The sequence below is a fragment of the Oncorhynchus nerka genome, linkage group LG10, assembly GCF_034236695.1.
Source record: "Oncorhynchus nerka isolate Pitt River linkage group LG10, Oner_Uvic_2.0, whole genome shotgun sequence".
NCBI lineage: Eukaryota > Metazoa > Chordata > Actinopteri > Salmoniformes > Salmonidae > Oncorhynchus > Oncorhynchus nerka.
Window position 1 is genome coordinate 47,579,421 of NC_088405.1, and position 14,962 is coordinate 47,594,382.

At 42.4% G+C, this 14,962-nt stretch overlaps 1 pseudogene; it reads left to right on the forward strand.

The window, feature by feature from the left end:
* Positions 1–14,962, forward strand: part of LOC115135407 (carotenoid-cleaving dioxygenase, mitochondrial-like) — a 90,082-nt pseudogene that overhangs the window by 40,017 nt on the left and 35,103 nt on the right.

Here is a 14,962-nt window from a genome sequence, read left to right on the forward strand (position 1 = left end):
GTCTATATACAAGTGTGTTTTATGTGGCTCTGACACAATATCACAGGGTGACAGGTTGTGTAGAAACAGTGTTCCTGTGAGTTTAGATGATAATTTATTGTATACACACCAGTGTTGTGACACAGTATTGCAACACTGTGAGAGGTTGTGTACTAACTGTGTCCCTGTCATTTTAGGTGCCTTGTATATATATAATCAAAGTGCCCCCTATGAAGAACAACCCTGAGGAAACCCTGGAGGGGGCCAAAGTGCTGTGCTCTATTGTCCCTGCAGACAAGGCCAGGCCCTCCTACTACCACAGCTTCGGTAAACCTATCAAACACTTGCAATACCTATGCAATTAGAGCCAAAACAAAATCATTCCTGTGTCCCAAATTGCACCCTTGTCCCTTTATAGTGCACTTATGTTGACAAGAACTGGTCAGAAGTAGTGCACTATATAAGGTATAGGTTGCAATTCGGGATGCAACCATTACTTACTGTCACTGTACGTCTCTATCATATCCGTATGATACATATCCATGTACCCATATGATACATATCCATGTACCCTGACATCAGTGTCTCATTTTAACTTGTGAGGGGGGTGATGCTATTTTATTTAGAATTTTAGGATCCCGTTCAAAATAAAATAAAATATATATTTTTTAAAAGGCCATAGAAATGCATTGAATAATACCTTCATAAATGGCAAGAAGGACAGTCAAACAAATTAAAATAAGAAACAAGGTTTTGAAGTGTCTGTCCTAAATCTAGGAGATATAAAATAAAACTTTGTAAATATATGTATATATTTTTTTGACACTTATTTAACCCCTCTTTTGGGGAAGACACAAAACTACCTTTATGCTCCACCGGTTACCTTCAGATGAGTTCCGTGACACTTATGGGGGTCGTAGTGCAAGACGAAGAAAACCATCATGTTCATGAGAATCTCCCCTTTCCACAGTGGGTTCCCATTAGTTTGTAGCCCAAATGGTCCAAACGTTTGCAAACAGAAGTTGGCACATCGACGGTACCGACTTCAGACATGCCCCCTGACACTTGTGTTCATGAGAGTCTCCTTTCCATAGAGTAGTCATAATAGGTTCTAGGTCAAACCGATCAGACGCAACAGACGTTTTCAGAATACTGATTTTCGGGGTGTCTCATGGTCTGACAAACACGGCTGTAGCTCAGCAGCCTTTCACTGGAAGTGCGAGTTTGGCGGATGTGGTGGATTGAGATGCATCCACTGCAACAACAAAAAATACAGTACCAATCGAAAATTTGGATTTTTCTACTCATATCTACTAACCACTTGTTTGGTTACTACATGATTCCATATGTGTTATGTTATAGTTTGGATGACTTCACTATTATCTTAGAATGTGGAAAATAGTATAAAATTAAGAAAAACCTAGGTGTGTTCAAATTTTTGACTGGTACTGTATCTCTTGTTTAAACTGACGGATTTTGATGGGGATTTCTTTTGTTATGTAATTTAGATTGACATATCGACTCTAGGGGGGCCCTTAAACCTTTGACCTGTATGATCACATATTTGTGATCATTGTTGTGTGGTCCCTGTAGTGTACCATCACAAATATGTGATTGCAACAGCAGCAACAGAACTTATGATGCAAAAAACGCGACTTAACACCATTGTTGTCTGAACAGCATTTACATTTTTTTGTACTGATTTAAAATAAAGGTCTTAACCTTTATTACACAGTTTTACCCTTTATTGTAACAGATAAATGTGAACTTCATCACCCAAGCATTACACGGAACACATCCACAGCCATGTTTGTTTATGTTTGACAAGTGAAAAACGTTCTAATCCCAGAATGCCATTTACTATAATGCCCTGTTCAAAACAACTGAGAACCGACCTGAAGATCACTGATGTCATGATTTTACCTTCTATTTTTCAGAATTCCCAGTTGTGTTGAACGCGGCATAAGAGGCAAATAAACAAAGTCAAAGATGGCTGAGGCCATTGCCCAAAAAATATCAACTTACTTTGGTCACTTTTCAGCAGCTGCATGTGAATGTTACAGTGTATACTAGAACCGGAGCACATGACTTGACAAGTTGTTTACAGTTTAAACATAAAATAAAAGGGGGAAGGTATCGTGGGGGGATATGATGGAGGAAATATTACTATGATGGGGAATTTATCAATAAATGGGGGGTCTGGATAGGGGTCTGAACTGGCAGCCCATGGTAAACATAGTTACGAAAAATATAACTCTTGATAGACACTGATAGCCAATGATTATAGAGATAATATCCGATTTCAAAAGGAAATGCCTCACTGAAGAGGAGATACGATAAATATTTTGTCATTCTGATGACGAATCTGTGTGTGAGAGTGAGTCAGATCAATCAGATAGTGACGAGGAATATTTGCCCCCCCAACCTTCTAGACCCTCACCTCCCCAAGATGCTGGTGCTGCTGCCAATCTTATAGGCTGTGAGGGAGAAGAGGTTGAAGTTAAAGAAGATGGTCCCTGCTGCTTGAGATCCTGTCTCTTCACACCATCAGAGATAGACTTCAATGACACCCTGTCTGGCGTACAAAGCACCCTGCCAACCCCTTCAGAGTCAGAGTGTTTTAAACTGTTCCTTGATGAGGAATTGGTGGAGAGTGTGGTGCAGGAAACCAACAGTTTGCCCATTATCATCTAACAGAAAAACCCAAGGCTCTCTTCAAATGAATCAAAATTCAGAATGCCTTTAGCCTATTAAATATGCATATTTGTTTGCAGGTATTCTCATGAACTGAAAGAGAAGACTGCCCCTAGTGTAAAAGGGTTACACTACTATCAGTGTAATGTATACCTTCCTGGTCACGGTGCTGCTGATGGGGCTAATGAAAAAGGGCTCTGTGAGGGACTAATGAACCTCTGACCCCATGCTGCAGACCCATTTTCTTCCAATCTTTATCTCCCAGGACCACTTCCTTGTCTTGCTGAGAGTGCTCCACTTTGAGAACAATGCCACTGCCAACCTTGCTGACCCCCATCACAAAATTAGGAATGTCCTGGGCAGGTTCACTAGGGCATTTAGAAGAGTGTTTGTACTTTCATTACGCCAATAAATCCCATCAGAGCCCCACAGATTTGGAGTCAAGTTCTTTGTTTTATGTGACCGTCTGATGGGATATGAACAGGACCTGATCATCTACAACTGCACCACCACAGATAAGCCATTTTGAGGGTCTTGGCATATCTGGATCAGCGGTGATCGCCATGCTGCAGCCTTCCTCAGAAAAGGGCACACTGTATTTGTGGACAACTTGTACAGCAGCCCTACACTTTTACAGTACCTTTTGAGGGACTACACAGGGGCCTGTGGCACAGTGAGATCCAACAGGAATTCCACTATTCAAAAAGAAAATGAGCAAGGGGGAGGTGATGTTCCAAATGAACGGGGAGATGATGGCAGTGAAAGGGCATGACAAACGCGATGTCCATGTTCTGTCCACTGTGCAGACCTCTAAAATGTCGAACACAGGAAAACTGAACTATGTCACCTGAGAGTGGACATGCAGAAGTGTTTTGTTGAGTGTGCCAGAATATACCTAAAAAAGTGCAATAATCTATTTTTCCACCTAATAGACATAGCCCTACTCAACAGCTACATTGTCCACTGGCAGGTCACAGAACAGGTGATCTCATAGCAGCTGTACAGGATAAACCTTATGCGGCAGCTCCTTGAGGACCACCACACTCCTCGTTGTCCGTCTGCTGGGGGCCGGCCTGCCTCTGACAATCCTCTACACCTCATTGAACACCACTTTCCTAGCGATGTCCCTCAGACCACCCTGCAAGGAAAAACTACACCATTTGTATACCATTGCAAGGTCTGTCTACAGAAACAAAGGAAGTTGACCAAGTACATGTCTGAGCTATGTGAAACAGCAGTTCCTTGCTTTGACAAGTACCACACCCTGAAGCACTACTAAGTGGAAAGTAGGCTTAAAATGGCTGATCAATTGTTGATTTATGCTGATATTTAAAAAAAAATCTTTGGAAAATGTATTGCAATGTATGACTTGAGGTGTTTGACAGGGAGGATTGGGGAAATGTTCCCCCCAAAAATAGATGTTTGTTTACCATTTACATATGTTTGTTTACCTGAACTGAAATATTTTGTTGGACTCCTGGGTTCTATTTCGGAAATAAAACAGAACAGCAAAAGAATGTAATCAACAATAGTAAAATGTGTTGAAATGTATGACTTTATGCGTTTGATGTGTAGTGGGTGAGGGGGGTTTGGAGAAATGTTCTTTAAAAAAGACCAAAAAAAAGATAGAAAAGTAACATATGGGTGTTTACTTTGTTTGACTCCTGGGCTCCATTTCTGAAATAAAACAGAAAAGGAAAAGTACGTAACCAACTTTTGTTATTCTTTGATTTGTAATGCATTCTCGCAATTATGTTTTATCATTTTGCCAAATAGTTGTTGGCTTGGGAAAATATGATTTGATTATTTCAATCAAAGAGAATAAAGAGAATGATTTGAGTTGTTACATTACATCGAGTTGTCCTAGAAATATACTTCATAGTTAGTAATACTTGAAGCTTGTACAAATGTAACCACGTTTTCGAAGGAGAGTGATAACTGGTCCACCCACGTAACATTCAGCCCCAAAATGGCGCCAAAGCATAGATCTAGATAATCCTGTTTAGCTCCATAGTTTAATATATTTTCAACATCGGTTCCCTCATGCCAAGGTCTCTGCATACAATATAGCTGATTACACGCATGTACCATTCAATCTGATCACCCGCACAAACTGTTTCACTTTGTTGTTTACATGACTTTGTCCACCACCCTGTTCTCATTATCCTCTGTCTCGACCAGGCTAAAACCTATCCAAGCCATAATACTCATCACATTTGATGAAAAATATATTCCCTGCTTAGTGACAAGGCAGGCATCTGTAGGCTACATGTCCAGTGGTGATAATACGTTGACATGGTTACGAAATAAAGCCACTGCTGTAGACTAGTTTTTCCAGGGGAGAATAAATGAAATACAATTATTTTAAATTAAAATGTTTTTAGGATCCCAGCGTTCCCCAGCCTTAACCATGGTCGAGATATGTAATATATGCTCATACCCTGCTCTCACTTTGTTTGTTTGCCACTATTGTATCAAATACACCAGATTTAGCGCCTCAGGCTTCCCGCCCTATCTCACATGCGCAGCCCCTCAGACAGGCTGATACTAGAGCCTCTTTCAGATGATAATACATGTAATATAGATGACAATAATTATAAACTAGGTGGTTCGAGCCCTAAATGCTGATTGACTGACAGCCATGGTATATCAGACCGTATACCACGGGTATGACTTAACATGTATTTGTACTGCTGTAATTACGTTGGTAACCAGTTTATAATAGTAATAAGACATCTTTGGGGTTTGTGGTATTTTGGCCAATTAACCACGGCTAAGGGCTGTGTCCAGGCACTCCGTGATGTGTTGTGCCTAAGAACAGCCCTTAGCCGTGGTATATTGGACATATACCACACCCCCTCGTGCCTTATTGCTTAATTACACAATTATCAATAATACTATACAGTAGATACTCGCTGCTACTACTATAGGAAGAACGTTTTATTAAGCCTCATATGATAAACCTTCAATTCAAATTGATCCCAACACTGATAAAAACAATGTATTTGACATATATTTTCCCTTTTTCCTGTAGCAATGTCAGAGAACTATGTGGTGTTCATAGAGCAGCCTATCAAGATGGACCTACTGAAGATTGTCACAGCTAAACTGAGGGGAAAGGGATTCAGTGAGGGGGTCTACTGGGACCCCAAACAAGATACTGTCTTTCACCTGGTAGACAAACACACGGGACAGGTGAGAGGTGGATAGGACAAGGCTTTTAAAGGCCTTTATGGTGCAAATAAATAACTAACGTGGTTCTATTACGAAGCCGTGAAGCCCAAAGCAACAAAAAAATACAAATGTAGAGTTTGAATTCTCTCGTTTGAACATCTTAGTATCTCGTTTGAAACGACTTAGTATCTCATTTGAACGACTTAGTTAAAAAAAAGCCTACAAATAGTGTCACAATTCCTATGTCATTTCAACTACTTATCACATTTGAAGTACTTAATTGTTCTTTTGTCTAATTAGGCCTCATTTGTTATGCAGCTTGTCAGACTGTGCAAAGTTGCTGCAACCATTCATTCACTGATTCCATCCATTTGATATGATTATTTATTGTGTTTTTTGATCGCCTAAAGCAGGGCTGCTTTTCAATGCCAGAGCATGTAAGTGGGTGAGTGTGGAGTGAGGAGCAGAGCATAAATCGAGCATTTAAAAAAAGAAATGTGTCTGCCTTCTCTCCCGCTCCACTTTTGCTCTAGTAAAGTTCATCTATAAGCTCTGGTCATGCTCTGCCTAGCTATTTTCCTTTCCGTTCCTCACTATTCTTTTTCTTACTGTGACCCCACCCACAGTAGCCTATATCTAGTTTATATTCTACTTTCTAAAAGTAGGATATGTAGTTTCAATTTTGAAGGGCTTCAAATGTATTAACAGATATTTTAGGTTGGCAATTCATAGACTACTTTTTTAAATTATTGGAATAAAAACAATATAAATAAATGTAATTAAGCTAAAATATCAGAAACAAATCACTATTAGCCAGTATTAGCTTCTTTTCATAAATAAAAGTGAATAAATATTCTCAAACTGCAGCAGTCAAATGAATTGCGCACCCCTGTGTGTGGATGCTATTTCTCCACATAAAATCATATTTCCTACAGCGTTTTTTACAATTTGATTGGAGAAAGAAAACCAAAAATGAAGGTACATTTTACAGTAGCCTATCTAAAACATGTTAATACATTTGATGTCCTTCATAATAGAAATTATCCTAATGTTAGAAAGTAGAATATCAACAAGATATACACTAGGCAATTGTGGGTGCGGTCACATTAATTAAAAGAACAGTGATAAAGGAAATAAAAAATGCTTGGCAGATCATGCCCAGAGCTTGTGGCTGAGCAGCACCGGCGTGAAATTGGAGCAGGAGAGAAGGCTGACACCATTTTAAAATCTGCTGGAATTATGCTCTGCTCGTCTCTACACACTTGTCTACTTGCATGCTCTGGTGTTCAAAAGCAGCCCTGCTTTAGGTTATCAAAGAACTGTCAATGAATAATCATTTCAATGGATGGAATCAGTGAATGAATGGCTGCATCAACAATTACACGGTCTACCTTTGACAAGCTGCATAACAAATTAGGCCTGATTAGACAAAGGAACGATTACAGTACTGTGAAAAAGTATTTTCTCCCTTTCTAATTTTATCTTCTTTTGCATATTTTTGAAACTGAATGTCATCAGTCCTTCAACCAAAACCTGATATTAGATGAAGGGAACCTGAGTGAACAAATAACACAACATCTTTAATTTATTTCATTTAAAAAAGTTATGCAACACCCAATGCCCCCTATATGAAAATAATTTCCCCCTTACACTCAATCACACGTCCACCATCATGCTTGACCGTTGTTGTAAGGTTCTTACTGTGGAGTGTAGTGTTTGGTTTTTGCCAGGCATAATGGGACCCATGACATCCAGAAAGTTATACTTTTGTCTCATCTGTCCATAGAACATTATTCCAAGAGTCTGGATGATCATCCAGGTGCATCCTGGCAAACTTTGGTAAACTTTTTGGATGAGATCGGTCCCATTATGTATGGCGAAAACCAAACAAGAATCTCATACCAACGGTCAAGCATGGTGCTGATAGTGTGATGGTTTGGGGATGCTTTGCTGCCTCAGGACCTGGACAACTTGCCTTAATAAAAGGAATAATGAATTCAGCTCTGTATCAGATCATTCTACAGGAGAATGGCAGGCCATGCATCTGTGAGCTGAAGCTCACAGATGCAGCGGGGTGGTGGCACCGGGATCCTCATCTCTCCCAAGTGGTCATTCTCTCTTTCTCCCCTTACCCATCTGTCTATCGCCTCCTTTGAATTCCATGCTGTCACAGTTACCAGCCCTTTCAAGCTTAACATCCTTATCATTTATCGCCCTCCAGGTTCCCTCGGAGAGTTCATCAATGAGCTTGATGCCTTGATAAGCTCCTTTCCTGAGGACGGCTCACCTCTCACAGTTCTGGGCGACTTTAACCTCCCCACGTCTCCCTTTGACTCATTCCTCTCTGCCTCCTTCTTTCCACTCCTCTCCTCTTTTGACCTCACCCTCTCACCTTCCCCCCCTACTCACAAGGCAGGCAATACGCTCGACCTCATCTTTACTAGATGCTGTTCTTCCACTAACCTCATTGCAACTCCCCTCCAAGTCTCCGACCACTACCTTGTATCCTTTTCCCTCTCGCTCTCATCCAACACTTCCCACACTGCCCCTACTCGGATGGTATCGCGCCGTCCCAACCTTCGCTCTCTCTCCCCGCTACTCTCTCCTTTTCCATCCTATCATCTCTTCCCTCTGCTCAAACCTTCTCCAACCTATCTCCTGATTCTGCCTTCTCAACCCTCCTCTCCTCCCTTTCTGCATCCTTTGACTCTCTATGTCCCCTATCCTCCAGGCCGGCTCGGTCCTCCCCTCCCGCTCCGTGGCTCGACGACTCATTGCGAGCTCACAGAACAGGGCTCCGGGCAGCCGAGCGGAAATGGAGGAAAACTCGCCTCCTGCGGACCTGGCATCCTTTCACTCCCTCCTCTCTACATTTTCCTCCTCTGTCTCTGCTGTTAAAGCCACTTTCTACCACTCTAAATTCCAAGCATCTGCCTCTAACCCTAGGAAGCTCTTTGCCACCTTCTCCTCCCTCCTGAATCCTCCTCCCCCTCCCCCTCCTCCCTCTCTGCAGATGACTTCGTCAACCATTTTGAAAAGAAGGTCGACGACATCCGATCCTCGTTTGCTAAGTCAAACGACACCGCTGGTTCTGCTCACACTGCCCTACCCTGTGCTCTGACCTCTTTCTCCCCTCTCTCTCCAGATGACATCTCGCGTCTTGTGACGGCCGGCCGCCCAACAACCTGCCCGCTTGACCCTATCCCCTCTCTCTTCTCCAGACCATTTCCGGTGACCTTCTCCTTACATCACCTCGCTCATCAACTCATCCCTGACCGCTGGCTACGTCCCTCCCGTCTTCAAGAGAGCGAGAGTTGCTCCCCTTCTGAAAAAACCTACACTCGATCCCTCCGATGTCAACAACTACAGACCAGTATCCCTTCTTTCTTTTCTCTCCAAAACTCTTGAACGTGCCGTCCTTGGCCAGCTCTCCCGCTATCTCTCTCAGAATGACCTTCTTGATGCAAATCAGTCAGGTTTCAAGACTAGTCATTCAACTGAGACTGCTCTTCTCTGTATCACGGAGGCACTCCGCACTGCTAAAGCTAACTCTCTCTCCTCTGCTCTCATCCTTCTAGACCTATCGGCTGCCTTCGATACTGTGAACCATCAGATCCTCCTCTCCACCCTCTCCGAGTTGGGCATCTCCGGCGCGGCCCATGCTTGGATTGCGTCCTACCTGACAGGTCGCTCCTACCAGGTGGCGTGGCGAGAATCTGTCTCCTCACCACGCGCTCTCACCACTGGTGTCCCCCAGGGCTCTGTTCTAGGCCCTCTCCTATTCTCGCTATACACCAAGTCACTTGGCTCTGTCATAACCTCACATGGTCTCTCCTATCATTGCTATGCAGACGACACACAATTAATCTTCTCCTTTCCCCCTCTGATGACCAGGTGGCGAATCGCATCTCTGCATGTCTGGCAGACATATCAGTGTGGATGACGGATCACCACCTCAAGCTGAACCTCGGCAAGACGGAGCTGCTCTTCCTCCCGGGAAGGACTGCCCATTCCATGATCTCGCCATCACGGTTGACAACTCCATCGTGTCCTCCTCCCAGAGCGCTAAGAACCTTGGCGTGATCCTGGACAACACCCTGTCGTTCTCAACTAACATCAAGGCGGTGGCCCGTTCCTGTAGGTTCATGCTCTACAACATCCACAGAGTACGACCCTGCCTCACACAGGAAGCGGCGCAGGTCCTAATCCAGGCACTTGTCATCTCCCGTCTGGATTACTGCATCTCGCTGTTGGCTGGGCTCCCTGCCTGTGCCATTAAACCCCTACAACTCATCCAGAACGCCGCAGCCCGTCTGGTGTTCAACCTTCCCAAGTTCTCTCACGTCACCCCGCTCCTCTGCTCTCTCCACTGGCTTCCAGTTGAAGCTCGCATCCGCTACAAGACCATGGTGCTTGCCTACGGAGCTGTGAGGGGAACGGCACCTCAGTACCTCCAGGCTCTGATCAGGCCCTACACCCAAACAAGGGCACTGCGTTCATCCACCTCTGGCCTGCTCGCCTCCCTACCACTGAGGAAGTACAGTTCCCGCTCAGCCCAGTCAAAACTGTTCGCTGCTCTGGCCCCCCAATGGTGGAACAAACTCCCTCACGACGCCAGGACAGCGGAGTCAATCACCACCTTCCAGAGACACTTGAAACCCCACCTCTTTAAGGAATACCTAGGATAGGATAAAGTAATCCTTTCTCCCCCCTTAAAAGATTTAGATGCACTATTGTAAAGTGGCTGTTCCACTGGATGTCATAAGGTGAAAGCACCAATTTGTAAGTCGCTCTGGATAAGAGCGTCTGCTAAATGACTTAAATGTAAATGTAAATGTAAGCTGAAGCACAGCTGGATGATGCAGCAATGAAGACACAATCAAGTCGACATGAAAACAGTTAAAAAGCAACAAATTTGACATTTTGGAATGGCCCAGTTATTAGTCCAGACCTAATACCAATTGGATGTGGCAGGACTTGAAATGAGCAGTTCATGCTTGAAAACACACACATGGCACTGAGTTAAAAGAGTTCCGCATGCAAGAGTGGGACAGAATTTCTCCACAGCGTTGTGAGAGACTGATCTCTTGTAGGGGTGGCAGGTAGCCTCGTGGTTAGAGCATTGGACTAGTAACCAAAAGGCTGCTAGATTGAGTCCCTGAGCTGACAAGGTAAAAGTCTGTCGTTCTGTCCCTGAACAAGGCAGTTAACACACTGTTCCCCAGGTCGTCATTGTAAATGAGAAATTGTTCTTAACTGACTAGCCAGGTTAAATAAAATAAAGTAAAAATCTACAACTACATTCCAACATTCCAACTAAAGGTGGCACAAACAGTTAAGGTGCAATTACTTATTCACACAGGGCAATTGGGTGTTGCATAAAAAAAGCATCCATTCTTTTTGTTGTTATTTGTAAACTGAGGTTCCCATTATCTAATATATGGTTTTGGTTGAAGATCTGATAACATTCAGTATCAAACACATGCAAAAATAGAGAAAATCAGAAAGAGGGCAAATACTTTTTCACAGCACTGTAAGTCGCTCAAACAAGGAAATAAGTTATTCAAACAACTTAGTATCTAGTTTGATTGACTCGTTTGAACGACTTGAATGACATTTGAACAACTTTGAATGACATTTTTGTATTTTTACTAAGTAGTTCAAATGAGATACTAAGTCATTTGAATGAGACACTAAGTCGTTCAAACAAGATACAAAGTCGTTCAAACAAGATAATTCCAAGACTCTGCATTTCTTTAATTTTTTGGCCATGGGCTTTGGTATTTTTCATATGAAAATATAGTTGCTTCACTGTATGGGAAGTACAAAAGCGCTAATCTTTGATACTGTATCATAACATGTCTAATCTATCATAAAAGTAGCACATATAGCAGTCATGTTCACTAGTGAGTAATAGTAACTAAGCTACTTACTAAATTGCTAAATGACCAGTAAATTATCTAACTCAGTGAAGTAATTTGTCTTGCTTTCTCTCCGCTGTCTCCACCAGACCAGCTCAGTAATGTTTGTCCCTCTCTCTTCTGTCTCATCTAGACCAGCTCAGTAAAGTTCCACACCAAGGCTCTGTCAGTGTTCCACCAGATCAACGCTTATGAGGAGGACGGCTTCCTGATGCTGGACATGTGTTGCTCTGATAATGGAGAGGCAATCAACAACTACCTCATCCAGAACCTACGCAAGTCAGGGGAGGCTCTCGATCAGGTCAGCATGGAAATACAGTGCCTTAAGAAAGTATTCACATCCCTTCAATTTTTCCACATTTTACAGCCTGAATTTAAAATGTATTAAATTGAGATGCTTTGTTACAATACCCCATAATGTCAAAGTGGATTTAATTTTATATATATATATATTTTTAGAAATTAATAAAAAATGTAAAGGTGAAATGTCTTCAGTCAACAAGTATTCAACCCCTTTGTTATGGCAAGCATAAAAAGTTGGAGTAAAGTCACAAAATAAGATGAATGGACTCTGTGCAAGAAGGGCACCTATTGTGTAAGGGCTGTGTATCTGGTGGCAGGGAAGTCAGATGCAGGACGGCAGAACTGGGTAATAACCGGAGCAGTTTAATATACAAAACCAACGGCATCCAGAATAACAAAATATGGGTACAAAACCCGTCGCACACCAGTCACAATGTGCACAAGCACTTACAACAAACAATTTCACACACAGACATGGGGGGAACAGAGGGTAAAATACACAGGAAGTAATGAGGGAAATGTGAACCAGGTGTGTGGGAAAACAAGACAAAACAAATGGAAAATGAAAGGTGGATCGGCGATGGCTAGAAGACCGGTGACGTCGACCACCGAACGCCGCCCGAACAAGGAGAGGAACCGACTTCGGCGGAAGTCATGACATATTGGAAGGGCACCTATTGGTAGATCGGTAAACATGTAAAACATGTAACTTAAAAAAAGCATACATTGAATATCCCTTTGAACGTGGTGAAGTTATTAATTGCACTTTAGATGGGGTATCAAGTATAAATACACCCATCACTACAAATATACAGGTGTCCTTCCTAACTCAGTTTCGGGAGAGAAAGGAAACAGCTCAGGGATACCACAAGGTCAATGGTGACTTTAAAACAGAGTGTAATGGATGTGATAGGAGAAAACTGAGGATAGATCAACAACATTGTAGTTACTCCACAATACTAACCTAATTGACAGAGTGAAAGTAAGGAATCCTGTAAAGCAGGTATTCCCAAACTGGGGTAATGGGGTACCCTCAATGCCATCGGGGGTAAGCCAAATAAAAATGTGATTCACATTTTACACAATTTCCAACAGGGAAAGATTTGGGTGAAGTTTTTTCTCTCGCCTGAGTAGCCTCATTTCACTGGCAAAAATAATATTAAACAGTCTAGTGTAGCTGACCATATAAGACGTTCCCTGGATGCCCAGCGAAATAACAACACAATGTCAAATTGTCACAATTGTCTAAATGAGCGGACCAAGGCGCAGCGTACATAGAGTTCCACATCTTTATTTAAATTAAACTCACCAAAAAACAATAAATAGCAAACAAAACGTGACGTCTGGAGTGCTCACAGGCACTACACAAAAACAAGATCCCACAAACAACAGGTAGGAAAAAAGGCTGCCTAAATATAATCCCCAATCAGAGACTCTGATTGGGAACCATACCAGGCCAACATAGAAATACAATAAACTAGAGTACCCACCCTAGTCACACCCTGACCTAACAAAAATAGAGAATAAAAAGGCTCTCTAAGGTCAGGACGTGACCCAAATACAGTTAGCCTAGTCAAATAATTAACATCCAATCACATGAACCATTACGCTTGCGCAGACATTTAGAAACTAAACATGACCATTTGAAAAATAAGCCACAGGAGTTTTTTGAGCGAGAATAAAGACTATTTTTGAGTAGTAAGACACGTGTAAAAGCAACAGATACCATTAATAAGTGTCTTATATGGTGAGCTACCGAGTGGCTAGGACAGGCAAGCACCATACTGTTGTGGAGGACTTAATTTTTCCTGCTGCTGCGAATATGGCTGGGACAATGCTGGGGGAGAACGCCAAAAAAAAACTATACACACAATGCTTTCATGAAACAACACTGTTTCACGACGCATTAGTGACATGGCAGGAGATGTTTTGAATCAATTACTGCTTCGCATACAAGCCAGTGAATTATATGCTTTACAGCTGGATGAGTCAACAGCTCCTGGTATATGTCCATTATGTTTATGGGGGGTCAATTAAGGAAGACCTCTTCTGCAAACCACTGGAAACCAGGACAACCTGACAGGATATTTTTAAAGTACTGGACAGCTTTGTGACATCAAATGGACTTTGGTGGTCAAGATATGTTGGTATCTGTACTGATGGTACAAAAGCCATGACAGGGAGACATAGTGGAGGGGTAACGCACGTGCAAGCAGTTACTCCCGAAGCCACTTCGGTACACTACAGCATCTTTCGAGAGGCTCTTGCTGCCAAGGGAATGCCTGACAGCTTGAAAGACATTTTGGACACTACAGTGAAAATGGTTACCTTTGGTAAAGCAAGGCCCCTGAACTTGTGTATTTTCTGCATTATGCAATGATACTGGTAGTGACCATGTAACGCTTTTACAACATACAGAAGTGCGCTGGTTATCAAGGGGCAAAGTATTGACACATTTTTTAAAAATTGAGAGACAAGCTTAAAGTTTTCTGACCATAATTTTCATTGTCTGACCGGTTGCATGATGACGAGTTTCTCACACGACTGGTCTAGCTGGGTGATGTTTTTTCTCACCTGAATGATCTGAATCTAGGATTACATTACTCTCCACAACTATTTTCAATGTGTGGGACAAAATTGAGCCTGATTAAGAAGTTGGAGCTCTTTTCTGTCTGCATTAACAAGGACAACACACAGGTCTTTCCATCATTGTATGATTTTGGTGTGCAAATGAACTCAATCTTACGGACAATGTCAAATGTGATATAGCGAAGCACCTGAATGAGCTGGGTGCATAATTGCGCCGGTACTTTCCCAAAACGGTTGACACAAACAACTTGTTATCCCTTTCATGCCCTGCCTCCAGTCCACTTACCGATATCTGAACAAGA